General features: G+C 44.1%; 2 non-coding genes across 2 annotated transcripts; both read left to right on the forward strand.

Annotated features, from left to right (window-relative positions):
- The first annotated feature begins 3,815 nt into the window (after window positions 1-3,815).
- On the forward strand, window positions 3,816-3,997 carry LOC119885339. Its single transcript, XR_005441300.1, has one exon. It is a non-coding gene; the product is annotated as a U2 spliceosomal RNA (small nuclear RNA).
- Window positions 3,998-4,966: 969 nt separating this feature from the next.
- LOC119885348 lies at window positions 4,967-5,079 on the forward strand. The gene has a single exon (XR_005441308.1). It is a non-coding gene; the product is annotated as a U5 spliceosomal RNA (small nuclear RNA).
- The last annotated feature ends 9,189 nt before the right edge of the window (window positions 5,080-14,268 follow it).

Below are 14,268 nucleotides of genomic sequence, written 5' to 3' on the forward strand. Positions count from 1 at the left end.
CAGTTCAGAGTGCTCTTTCCCACTGAAGGAGCCAGATGAGGAGGACTTTCTGCCATGATTGGTGGAAAGAGCAACGTGAGTGAGCATACTGTTTTGGGCTCCTTTTTTTCTGTCACTTCCTCCATTTTTCTTTTTTTTGCATAGTCTGTCTTTATTTCATATATTAACTATAAATGTGAGGGGGTTGAGAAATGCATCAAAGAGAGCAGTAGTTTTTTCTCATTTAAGTTCAGTGGATTTTTCTTTGTGCCTCTTGCAAGAGGTCCACCTAAAGACTGTGGAGGATGTGAAGGGGTTCACAAAAGAGTGGGTTAAAGGGGACTCTAGATGGAGCATTGGGGGTGTTCACTCATCTGGGGTGGGGACGTTAAGTGGGAATGTGGAAGTTAAAATAGTCGGGAGTTTTTCTGTGATACAGGGGAGGGTTTTGGTCACAGATGTTGACTGGAAGGGTAAGAGTTTAAGAGTGGTAAATATATATGCCCATGCTGCACCAAAAGAACGAAATGAGCTATTTCTTAAGTTAGACACCGTTTTCATGACCAATCGTCATGTAATCGTTGGAGGTGATTTCAACTCTCCTAGTGAGGGCAAAAACATGGGAGTTAACTTCCATAGTTTGGTAAAAAAGTACAGTTTAGTTGATAGTTTTAGGAGTTTTAACTCTGATGACCCTGGTTTCACATGGGGAAACAGTAGAGGGGCACGGAGTAGAATAGATTATATTTTTTGTCCGTTAGATTTTCAGGTGTTTGAGGCACAAGTGTCACCTGTTTTCTACTCAGATCACAACATGCTCTCTGTTGTATTAAACCTGAAGGTGACATGTTTTGGGAAAGGGTACTGGAAATTGAATAACAGTATTCTTGGAGCCCGGCAGTTTAGGGTAGGGTTCAGGAGTTTCTTCAAGGAGTGCATTAAAATGAAGATGTTTTATGGTAATGTATCTGGATGGTGGGAAAGCACAAAGGTCCGTATTAAACATTACATACAGGTGTACTCAAAAGAATCCAGAAAAGCGGAGTTTAAAGAATATTATCAATTGCAAAAATCAATAGAAAATTTAATGGCACAACAAAACACTGGTGAGCGCATAGATGAGGAATTATTGAAACGCTGGCAAAACGAGCAGAGGCTATTTTTTCATAAGAGGGCTGAGGCTTATAAATTCAGGAGTCTTGATGAAAAATGGGAAAAGGATGAGAAATGTTCATCCTATTTTTTCAAGCAGTCTAAAGTACGGGCAAAGAGAAGGAGAATAGCCTCCCTTCTAAATGAACGAGGGGAGGAAATTGACGATCCGGAAGGGCTGGTAGAAATTGCTTCGGGTAATTATTCCAAGTTTTTTAGCGCAGAAATAGTAGATTATAGTAAGGGTTCACTGCTGTTGAATAATGTAGATAGCTCAATCCCCGACTATCTGAAACTAGAGTTGGATAAAGACATACAATTGGAAGAAATTTTGAAGGCGCTTCAGTCTTTAAAGAAAGGGAAGGTGCCAGGAGTGGATGGACTTACAAAAGAATTTTACTTGGTTTTCTGGGAAGATATTGGGCCTCAGTTGTTAGATTTGTTTACTTTCATTTGCACATCTGGGATAATGGGGAGCACAATGAGAGAGGGGGTGATTTCCCTGCTATATAAAAAAGGGGACGTTCGAGATATATCCAACTACAGACCCTTAACGATGTTGTGCACAGATTATAAGATTTTTAGTAAAATTCTAACAAACAGGTTGGTATCCGCCTTGGAGTTCATTATAGGACTGGATCAAACTTGTGCAGTACAAGGCAGACAGATACAATGGAATCTGCAAATGCACAGAGATGTACTAGCCTATTCCGAGGATAGAAATTTTCCCCTTATTGTGCTCAGTCTTGATCAGGAAAAAGCTTTTGATAGGGTCAATCACAAATTTTTATTTAGGATTTTGGAAAGATTTGGGTTTGGTAAAAGATTTAGAAGTTGGCTGAAGATTTTATACACAGAGGTAGGAAGTAGAGTTAATGTCAATGGCAACATGGGAGTTTTGTTTAAGCAAACCAGGGGCGTCAGGCAGGGGTGCCCTGCATCAGCCCCTTTGTATGTTGTGTTTATTGAAATTTTGGCATGTGCAATTAGAAAAAATGCTAAAATCAGGGGTCTACCGTTGCCAGGTGGGGAAACATTGGTTATATCTCAGTTTGCAGACGACACTGTATTGTATTTAGAAAATGACTTTTGTTTAAAGGAAGCTATTAATGTTATTGAAGTGTTCTCGAGTGCTTCAGGGTCTAGGATTAATAAAGGGAAGTCACTGATTAAATATCTGGGAAGGTGGAAGGATAGGAATGACAAGCCATATGGGCTTGCCCTGTGCGCGGGGCCGATGACATTATTGGGTATATCCTTTGGTAATAAGGATGATGTTGAAAGTAATTGGGAGGTAAGATTAGCTAAAGTGCTATCAAAGCTCAACATGTGGAAATTGAGAAAACTGTCATTCAGTGGCAAAGTCCTAGCTATAAAAGCCGATATATTGCCAGCCTTACTTCATGTGGCATGTGTTTTTCCCATGACGGCAATGATTTGCTTAAAGTTGCAAAGGATGTTGTTTAATTTCATGTGGGGAGGGTATGAATATATTAAAAGAGAAATAATGTACCAGCCATTGAGAGAGGAGGTAAAGACATGCCAAATGTCAGGTTGAAGTTGAACGTGATTTTTTTTTCAAATATCTGTAAAATAACTATGTCACCTCCAAAACATAAATGTCACTCTTTAATGAAATTTTGGCTTGCTATGCATTTGAGGCCCTTAGGGGTAGCATGGGATAACAGGTCTCCCAAAGCTGAGGTTATGCCTTTGTACTATAAAGGAATAATCAGTTGGGCAAAGAAGTACAAGGAGTGTTGGGATAGTCATTTAGTACTCAATCATAGAAAACTGTATGAGGAATTGATGGCCAGGTTCAACCCAAGAGAAACTGTTCATATTCCTTCTGAAGTATGGAAGAGAACACAGTTTAAGCAGTTGGACAATCAGTTGAAAGATTTTAATTGGTTGGTGCTTCACAGGAGATTAGCAGTAAGAAACACCTTGTTTAATCACGGCCTAACAAGAAGTAAGTACTGTCCAAGAGAGGGATGTTTGGGAAAAGAAACGGTGGAACATGCATTATTTGAGTGTTTTTTCGCACAACAAATTTGGGAGGGGTTGGGTAAAAAGTTTGTGTCTTTGAGGGATATGACATGGGAAGGGGTTCTTTACATGGAATTTAATATGGAGAGGGAGAAACTGCATAAAGTAGTGCTTCTCGTATCTATAGTAAAGTACAAGTTGTGGGAGGTAAGATGTGATGGGCTAAATGGAGGAAGCAAGTGGTCAGTGTTGGGAACTATAAAGAGCATTGAAGACTCAATAGAGAGGCGATACCAATTAGAGATCAGAAAATGGGGTATTGACTCGATCAAAGACAGATGGAAAATGATTTATGGTAATTCATAGAGGTCAACAGAAGGTGTTGTGGATTTATTATGATGGTTATGGGAGTGGTTTTGTTATGGTCTCTTCATGCATACATGCCATGCATCGTAATGGAAAAAAAGAAAAAAGAGAGGGCTCGAGAACTGGGTTCCATGAGTTATTGATGTATACCTTGTGTTTTGTTGATGTCGTTTTTTTTTTTTTTTTTTTTTACTAATTAAGGTAACAAAGGGACACTGTGTATAGAGATGCCGAGGGGGAGGATTGTTGTTTTGTGTTGGATGTGGGATTAATATAGGTGGGATGCAAGTACTGAAATGTGTGTATTGAATGTTTATGTCACAAATAAATTATATTTTCCAAAAAAAAAAAAAAAAATCTGTTCTTATCAGTTTAATATCTGATATGTCCCCTATAAGGGGGCAACATATTAAATGGATTTTTAGCACCGGGAGCTGAGACGAGGGGCTTGCTCCGTCCACTCCACGCATCGACCCGGTATTGCAGTGCCTCCGGGGGCGGTGCACCCTTCTCCTGCCTTGTGTAAAACCAAAATACTGACCCAAACGCAGAGGTTCGTCGCTCTGCCGGACGCCGGCCCGAAAAAGGCGCCAGTCGAGGGGGGGCGGCCAGCTGAAGCCTCGAAGAAGGCAGCGAGATTTGCACTTTATGATTGGCAGACGACGAGGGGATATTTGGGACCGGCATGGCTGTTAAATGTGCCCTGCACTTCCCCTCCCTTTCTCCCACTCGTCATCGAGAGCCCGAGTATTTCGGATGCTCGGTAGCCTGTGTCCAAAAGCCAGGCCTTCATTTCTCCGATTGGATAGAGCCTCTCAGAAGGTGGGGAGGGGACACTGCGGCGCCTCCGTAGGCCCGGCACGGTTGGCCAACACGGTGGAGGAACCGCAGCGTAGAAAGGATACAAGAAACTAAAACACCTCAAATGAAGCAAGAAAACCTGCTACAACTGCTAAATCGGTGAATAAAACACACTTACCTTCTCGTCTTTGGTCTGGTCAAGGTGGCAGTCCGGCAGAGGACAGGTAGGCAGTCCTCGGGACCAATGAATTCCTTGTTGCAAAAGTTTTTCAGCTACGGCAAAGTTGAAATTTTATTCACAAGGAATGAGGTGAATCTCCTCCCAGAAAAGCTGGTGACACAAAACGAAGCCCCAAACCGGCAAAGGTTTTAACCAGAAAGAGGAGGCCATTGCAGTCTTGGCCAAAAGGCCGAGAAGCGATCGGCCACATTTCCCCTCCCTTTCTCTCACTCGTCATCGAGAGGCTACAAGAGCCCGAGTCGTTCGGTAGCCTCTGTCCAAAAGCCAGGCCTTCGTCTCTCCGCAGCCCGATTGGATAGAGCCTGCCATGACCTGGGGAGGGGTAGGGGAACGGGCGTGGCCTGGTACTTGGGACTCGAGAGGCAGAGTGAGGCTTACCGTGAGGGTAGTGGCCGGGACGACTAGGCTCGTCGGCGGCTCTGGAGGAGGGGCCCGTACTTACTCGGGTTTCTCTTCATAACGTACAAGTCTTTCGCCTTTTACTAAAGACTTCCGTGGAGAGGGACGCCAATGAGTTAAAACTATTTTTGGCAGGCTCTGCCGTGTGGCCGAGCCTCGTGCGTTTGTGAAAAGGAAATAAAACGCCGCCCCCGGCAAGGTTGAGCGGTGCGACGAGGCGCGCTCGGGAGGAGGTGCTGAGACTCAGCCGTTGTTATGCGCAGTTGAAACCACTGCGCCACGGCAGGGGGAGAACTGCTCCGGGAGGTGGGCGCTGGAAGCAACCAGCGGGGGTTATCGCTTCTCGGCCTTTTGGCTAAGATTGAGTAAGAGGAGGATCTGTTGACAGTCTACAATGACATCGTCAGCTAACTCACAGCAGGTGCATGCCGTGCTGAAAAATACGCTTAGGTTTGTGTGGAACAGTACCGACGAGTTAATGGAGAGAAAGATTTTTGGACAAGCCATTCTGTTTGGAGCTCTGTGCCTCAAGATTGACGACCTTCTGTGTCTGCAGAAAAACGCCACGGACAAGTATTACGACGTCACGTTTTACACCGTTACCAAGATGGAGGAGGTGAAAGGATTAGCACTTCGATTGGCAGACGGATTGCTGAAAAACTTCAGGGTGCTCAGCCTGTGTCGTACTGGTGAGCGCATTGTGACTGTGCACATTTACAACCCTTGGGTGTCAGAGGAAGCAACCAGGTATTTTCTTGCCAGGTACGTGACTGTGTTAACAAGTATGGGAGACATTAAGGATGTGCTGGGGATATGGACCGGAAAACGGCAATTCCGGGTCATGCTGAAGGAAGACCCGAATGGTTATGATGGTTTTTGCCATCCCCCCGCTACCTTCACCATTGGCTCCCATAGAGGTTTCCTAGTCTATGGGGGTCAGCCGCTGTACTGCAGGCAATGTGCTTCATATGGACACCTGGCAAGGTCTTGCAGACAGGTGCGGTGCAGAAACTGTGATAGTTTGGGACACACCATGAGAAATTGTGATCAGCCAAAAAAATGTAGTTTATGTGGGCTGGAAGGACATTTATTTGGGCATTGCCCAGAAGTGGGGTCTTCGTATGCACGTGCTGCCAGACGGGAGTCGGTGGCCCCAGGTGCGCAACACAGGGATGGACCCGCATGTGACGACCCACGCTCCACATCCTTAAGAGCAATTGAGGACGTAATTGCCGAGCTCACGGGAGGAGTGGTGGAGACAAAGGGGGCAGATGCACCGGAGGTGGTGTCAGTCCAGGCAGAGAGCGAGGACGCCTGGGGGAAGCAGGGGGGGAAGCTGAGAGTTTGGAGGAGGCTTCTTCTGTTATTGAGTGGGTCGCGGGGAAGAAAGGAGGAAAAAGTAAGAGAAAGAGGGCAAAGACGAGCTTGTTGCTTCACCACCATCCTCTCCTCTGCTCGTTGAGGCGAACAGGTTTGGGGTACTTGTTTCTGAGGTTTGGGAAGAAATGCAGGAGGGAAAGGAGACTGGACAGGTGCATGAGATCACTGACAATGCGGCAAAGGAGGGGGGCAGCGCTGCGGCAGCTGTGGACGATTGCCTGGAGAGTGAGGAAGCTGGGGAGGCGTTAACCCAGAAAGGCATGACTGCATCGTCCAGTAGTAAGGTTCCAGCTAGCGGTGTCCCAGGAGAGCCTCCCTGCATAGCTGTATTCTCCTCGGATGCTCCTCCTGCCCCGAGAAGCTGCCCCGTACTCTCAGAAGATAGCCCTTCCAGTTCAGAGTGCTCTTTCCCACTGAAGGAGCCAGATGAGGAGGACTTTCTGCCATGATTGGTGGAAAGAGCAACGTGAGTGAGCATACTGTTTTGGGCTCCTTTTTTTCTGTCACTTCCTCCATTTTTCTTTTTTTTTGCATAGTCTGTCTTTATTTCATATATTAACTATAAATGTGAGGGGGTTGAGAAATGCATCAAAGAGAGCAGTAGTTTTTTCTCATTTAAGTTCAGTGGATTTTTCTTTGTGCCTCTTGCAAGAGGTCCACCTAAAGACTGTGGAGGATGTGAAGGGGTTCACAAAAGAGTGGGTTAAAGGGGACTCTAGATGGAGCATTGGGGGTGTTCACTCATCTGGGGTGGGGACGTTAAGTGGGAATGTGGAAGTTAAAATAGTCGGGAGTTTTTCTGTGATACAGGGGAGGGTTTTGGTCACAGATGTTGACTGGAAGGGTAAGAGTTTAAGAGTGGTAAATATATATGCCCATGCTGCACCAAAAGAACGAAATGAGCTATTTCTTAAGTTAGACACCGTTTTCATGACCAATCGTCATGTAATCGTTGGAGGTGATTTCAACTCTCCTAGTGAGGGCAAAAACATGGGAGTTAACTTCCATAGTTTGGTAAAAAAGTACAGTTTAGTTGATAGTTTTAGGAGTTTTAACTCTGATGACCCTGGTTTCACATGGGGAAACAGTAGAGGGGCACGGAGTAGAATAGATTATATTTTTTGTCCGTTAGATTTTCAGGTGTTTGAGGCACAAGTGTCACCTGTTTTCTACTCAGATCACAACATGCTCTCTGTTGTATTAAACCTGAAGGTGACATGTTTTGGGAAAGGGTACTGGAAATTGAATAACAGTATTCTTGGAGCCCGGCAGTTTAGGGTAGGGTTCAGGAGTTTCTTCAAGGAGTGCATTAAAATGAAGATGTTTTATGGTAATGTATCTGGATGGTGGGAAAGCACAAAGGTCCGTATTAAACATTACATACAGGTGTACTCAAAAGAATCCAGAAAAGCGGAGTTTAAAGAATATTATCAATTGCAAAAATCAATAGAAAATTTAATGGCACAACAAAACACTGGTGAGCGCATAGATGAGGAATTATTGAAACGCTGGCAAAACGAGCAGAGGCTATTTTTTCATAAGAGGGCTGAGGCTTATAAATTCAGGAGTCTTGATGAAAAATGGGAAAAGGATGAGAAATGTTCATCCTATTTTTTCAAGCAGTCTAAAGTACGGGCAAAGAGAAGGAGAATAGCCTCCCTTCTAAATGAACGAGGGGAGGAAATTGACGATCCGGAAGGGCTGGTAGAAATTGCTTCGGGTAATTATTCCAAGTTTTTTAGCGCAGAAATAGTAGATTATAGTAAGGGTTCACTGCTGTTGAATAATGTAGATAGCTCAATCCCCGACTATCTGAAACTAGAGTTGGATAAAGACATACAATTGGAAGAAATTTTGAAGGCGCTTCAGTCTTTAAAGAAAGGGAAGGTGCCAGGAGTGGATGGACTTACAAAAGAATTTTACTTGGTTTTCTGGGAAGATATTGGGCCTCAGTTGTTAGATTTGTTTACTTTCATTTGCACATCTGGGATAATGGGGAGCACAATGAGAGAGGGGGTGATTTCCCTGCTATATAAAAAAGGGGACGTTCGAGATATATCCAACTACAGACCCTTAACGATGTTGTGCACAGATTATAAGATTTTTAGTAAAATTCTAACAAACAGGTTGGTATCCGCCTTGGAGTTCATTATAGGACTGGATCAAACTTGTGCAGTACAAGGCAGACAGATACAATGGAATCTGCAAATGCACAGAGATGTACTAGCCTATTCCGAGGATAGAAATTTTCCCCTTATTGTGCTCAGTCTTGATCAGGAAAAAGCTTTTGATAGGGTCAATCACAAATTTTTATTTAGGATTTTGGAAAGATTTGGGTTTGGTAAAAGATTTAGAAGTTGGCTGAAGATTTTATACACAGAGGTAGGAAGTAGAGTTAATGTCAATGGCAACATGGGAGTTTTGTTTAAGCAAACCAGGGGCGTCAGGCAGGGGTGCCCTGCATCAGCCCCTTTGTATGTTGTGTTTATTGAAATTTTGGCATGTGCAATTAGAAAAAATGCTAAAATCAGGGGTCTACCGTTGCCAGGTGGGGAAACATTGGTTATATCTCAGTTTGCAGACGACACTGTATTGTATTTAGAAAATGACTTTTGTTTAAAGGAAGCTATTAATGTTATTGAAGTGTTCTCGAGTGCTTCAGGGTCTAGGATTAATAAAGGGAAGTCACTGATTAAATATCTGGGAAGGTGGAAGGATAGGAATGACAAGCCATATGGGCTTGCCCTGTGCGCGGGGCCGATGACATTATTGGGTATATCCTTTGGTAATAAGGATGATGTTGAAAGTAATTGGGAGGTAAGATTAGCTAAAGTGCTATCAAAGCTCAACATGTGGAAATTGAGAAAACTGTCATTCAGTGGCAAAGTCCTAGCTATAAAAGCCGATATATTGCCAGCCTTACTTCATGTGGCATGTGTTTTTCCCATGACGGCAATGATTTGCTTAAAGTTGCAAAGGATGTTGTTTAATTTCATGTGGGGAGGGTATGAATATATTAAAAGAGAAATAATGTACCAGCCCATTGAGAGAGGAGGTAAAGACATGCCAAATGTCAGGTTGAAGTTGAACGTGATTTTTTTTCAAATATCTGTAAAATAACTATGTCACCTCCAAAACATAAATGTCACTCTTTAATGAAATTTTGGCTTGCTATGCATTTGAGGCCCTTAGGGGTAGCATGGGATAACAGGTCTCCCAAAGCTGAGGTTATGCCTTTGTACTATAAAGGAATAATCAGTTGGGCAAAGAAGTACAAGGAGTGTTGGGATAGTCATTTAGTACTCAATCATAGAAAACTGTATGAGGAATTGATGGCCAGGTTCAACCCAAGAGAAACTGTTCATATTCCTTCTGAAGTATGGAAGAGAACACAGTTTAAGCAGTTGGACAATCAGTTGAAAGATTTTAATTGGTTGGTGCTTCACAGGAGATTAGCAGTAAGAAACACCTTGTTTAATCACGGCCTAACAAGAAGTAAGTACTGTCCAAGAGAGGGATGTTTGGGAAAAGAAACGGTGGAACATGCATTATTTGAGTGTTTTTTCGCACAACAAATTTGGGAGGGGTTGGGTAAAAAGTTTGTGTCTTTGAGGGATATGACATGGGAAGGGGTTCTTTACATGGAATTTAATATGGAGAGGGAGAAACTGCATAAAGTAGTGCTTCTCGTATCTATAGTAAAGTACAAGTTGTGGGAGGTAAGATGTGATGGGCTAAATGGAGGAAGCAAGTGGTCAGTGTTGGGAACTATAAAGAGCATTGAAGACTCAATAGAGAGGCGATACCAATTAGAGATCAGAAAATGGGGTATTGACTCGATCAAAGACAGATGGAAAATGATTTATGGTAATTCATAGAGGTCAACAGAAGGTGTTGTGGATTTATTATGATGGTTATGGGAGTGGTTTTGTTATGGTCTCTTCATGCATACATGCCATGCATCGTAATGGGAAAAAAAGAAAAAAGAGAGGGCTCGAGAACTGGGTTCCATGAGTTATTGATGTATACCTTGTGTTTTGTTGATGTCGTTTTTTTTTTTTTTTTTTTTTTTTTTTTACTAATTAAGGTAACAAAGGGACACTGTGTATAGAGATGCCGAGGGGGAGGATTGTTGTTTTGTGTTGGATGTGGGATTAATATAGGTGGGATGTAAGTACTGAAATGTGTGTATTGAATGTTTATGTCACAAATAAATTATATTTTCCAAAAAAAAAAAAAAAAAAAAAAAAAAATCTGTTCTTATCAGTCAATGTGAGGAGTGTGAAGTCGAGAGTTAGAGCCCAGATTGTTTTATCCTTTCTTAACTCTTTTAAGTCTGATGTGTTTTAATACAGGAATGCGGCCTACCATTTTTAAAACACTACAGAGAATGGGAGGAGTTATGGCCACAAACGTCGATATGGAGCGGCTCAAATGAAAACAAAAATGATGGAGTGGCCATTTTAATAAAAAATCCTCTAGTCTTGGTGAAGGGCAGCACTGTGGTGAGAGATGGTCGGGCACTTTTAACACACTTGACTTTTATGGGGAAGGATTTCAACGTCTTAAATATTTATGGCTTTAATGACAAGAACGACAGGTATGACCTTTTAGAAGACTTGCAGCCCCACATGCTAGGCAGGGCACCTTTAGTTGTAGGGGGGGATTTTAATTGTATTTTAAGCAGGAACGATAGGAGAAGAATAGGGGACGATTTTAAAGTGGACAAGACTTCATTTTACTTCAAAGCATATGCCGTGATTTTAGACTTGTGGACTGTTTTAAAACCATGCATCCCAGAGAGGAGGGCTTCACCTGGTTCAGTAGTGATGGCACCCGAGCCTCTCGCATAGACTACATTTTATCACGTGATTGCCCACCAACCGATGCTAGATTGGAACCTGTTTTCTTTTCTGATCACGCAATTCTTTCCTGCACCCTTTCACTCTCTTCCGGTGTGACGGCAGGAAGTGGTCTGTGGAAGCTCAATTGCTCCCTGTTAGAAGACAGGGAGCTAGTTAGGCTGTACAGGGAGCAATATCGAGAGTGGCAGACCCTTCAAGACTTTTACGATACACGTGCACAGTGGTGGGAAATGGTGAAGGGAAAGACAAAGACGTTTTACAGACAGGCAGGGAAAAGAAAGAAAAAGAGGGACAACAGACGCATGTTGGGACTGCAGAAACGGCTTCAGAGGTATTTTAAACTAATCCAACATGGAATGGATTTTAATGAAGAGATAAAACAAATTAAAACAGAGATGTCGGTTTTAGCAGAAATTAATAGCAAAGGTGTGATTTTAAGAAGCAAGGAAAGGGAAATAGAGGAAGGAGAGAAGTGCACAAGATATTTTTTTAAGAAAATCGTAAATAAAGGGGGGGCCATGTTGAGACTTAAAAAAGAAAACGGGTGCACAGCTGACACAACAGAGGAAATCAAAGAAACTGTCGAACATTTTTACCGTGAACTGTACGCATACAAAACTGTTAACGGGGACACCATGACGAAGTTTTAAAATCCATTGACCAAGCAACAAACGACAACGTGCTTTTAACCCAAGATTTTACGATACCGGAATTAAACAAATGCATCAAATCTTTTAAGACAGGGAAGTCGCCGGGAGAAGACGGGCTTCCCTTGGAATTTTATCTGACATTTTGGGACATTTTAGCACCAGACTTGCTTGCTGTTTTTATGGATTTTGAACAAATGGACCGACTTCCTGACAGCTTTAGAGCAGGGATAGTGACTCTCCTTCACAAAGACAAAGACAAGACGGACTTGAAAAATTGGAGACCTATCACACTCTTAAATTTTGACTGTAAACTTTTTAGTAAACTTTTAGCCTCACGCATGTCCTTGTTTTTAGAAGATCTGATTCACCCGGATCAAGCCTGTGCCGTCCCGGGGAGGAAGATCACCGACAGCCTCGTACTGATCCGAGATACCATCTGTTACGCGAGAGACAGAAACATTCGGCTAGTAGTCCTGAATTTAGATTTTGAGAAAGCCTTTGATCGGGTCTCGCACCAGTACCTTTTCCAGGTACTGCAAAAAATGGGGTTCCCGAGAAGGTTTATAGCCTGGGTGGGACTGCTGTACCGGGAGATCAACAGCAAATTCATTGTTAACGGGCATCTGACAAGAGCAGTGGATATAAACTGCGGTGTCCGTCAGGGTTGTCCGTTATCTGCCCTCCTCTACGTTATCTGTATAGAACCACTGGCACAGACCTTGAGAAGGGACCAACGAATCCATGGGGTAGGAGTCCCAGGGAGCGGGGGACTCGAGACAAAATGTATTTTATATATGGACGACATCAACATTTTATGCACTGACCTTTTATCTGTCAACAGGACGCTGGACTTGACTGACTGGTTCGGACAGGCCTCTGGGTCAAAGCTGAACAGAAGCAAGACCCAAGCCCATTTTTATGGACCGTGGACAGCGACTGAGACGACAGGACTCCCCCTGACTGTGACCCAGACTGACCAAAAAATACTTGGGATCAGGTTTGATAGGGAGGGGGAGGGGAAAACAAATTGGGCAGACATAGTAGGGAAAGTCAGGCAGAGACTAGGGTACTGGACACTTAGAGGACTGACTTTAGAAGGAAAGGTTTTAATCATCAAAGCAGTGATTTTACCTTTGCTTTTACTCATCAGTTCTGTTTTTATCCCGCCTAGGAGAGTGATCTTAGACCTGGAACGAGCCATCTTTTATTTTTTGTGGGGCTCCAAGTGGGAAAGACTGAGACGAAGCGTGATGAAGAAGCCAAAGGAGAAAGGAGGAAAAGGAGTGCCAGACCTGCACTTGTTCCTAGGAAGCAGATACACAGCACTACACATGGCAACCGCCACAGCCCCATCCAGAAACCCCAAGACCGCAGCAATGACACGGTTCTGGATGGGGTCCTACCTCAGAAAACTTAAGATCTTACCCACAAGTCTCAAAGTACCAGTGTCTTTTAACCTGCCACCAGCCTATGCTTTTATCCAGTCATTTTTAAGGCATTTTAACCTTGAGCAGGAGGAGTTGCAGGTTTTAACCACTCACCGCTCTCTCATTTCTGTTGTGCAGGAGCGGGAACCAGTGAGTCCAGTGCGCGGGCTTGCATTCGGCGAGCCCTCAACAGTTTGGCGCAACGTGAACCATCCAGCTCTTCCAAACAGACTCCGGGACCTGTCATGGATGGTGGCTCATGAGATCCTCCCAGTCAGGTCCGTAATGCACTCCCGGGGCATGTCGGCGCACTCAACTTGCCCCCGACCAGGTTGTGGCGCGCCTGAGTCGGTAAGGCATCTGCTCTGGGAGTGCAGCGCTGCCGTAGAACAGTGGGCAACGGCCGGCTCCTTGCAATTCCCGTACTTGCCAGCAAGGGAGGTCCTCACACCACAGCTGGTGCTGTACGGGGTGAGCCAAGGAAATCAGATACCAGCACGTACATTTGCCAAACAGTGGCTCACCCTAGCCGCCATCAAAGACGCCATATGGACCTCCAGAAACTTGCTGGCAAGAAAGCACATGCAGATCCCCCCCGTGGCTGTGATCCGGATGGCCGCAGCAACGGTCCAAACGGCCAGAGCTGCAGGCGGCGGGCCTAGGACACAGCCACAAAGAAGAATCGCCTCTGTGCCCATTCGGACGGAGGAGCCGGAGCCACACAAGGAAAGTTCAAGGCAGCGGCGGCCTGACCCTCCGGGTGAGGTTGGTGGGAAGGAGCTACAGGGTGAGGGTCTCCTCTGAGCGCCTGCACAAGATCCCGAGAGTCCAAATCTGTTTGGGGGAGCTGAATGAGTTCCCCTTTGATAGGGACTCACTACACTCCTGCACAACAGTGGACTTGGAGAAGAGCTTTTATTATCCATTTATTTTTTGTGAGTTTTATTTTAACAAATGCACTCCGCTTTGAAGACTTTTTAACAGACACTCACAGACATGGACAAGCTGAAAACCATTTT

This window comes from Micropterus salmoides, unplaced genomic scaffold (genome assembly GCF_014851395.1).
Source record: "Micropterus salmoides isolate LMB-PRFRI ecotype aquatic unplaced genomic scaffold, ASM1485139v1 Ms_hic_scaffold_3973, whole genome shotgun sequence".
Classification (NCBI taxonomy): Eukaryota; Metazoa; Chordata; class Actinopteri; order Centrarchiformes; family Centrarchidae; genus Micropterus; species Micropterus salmoides.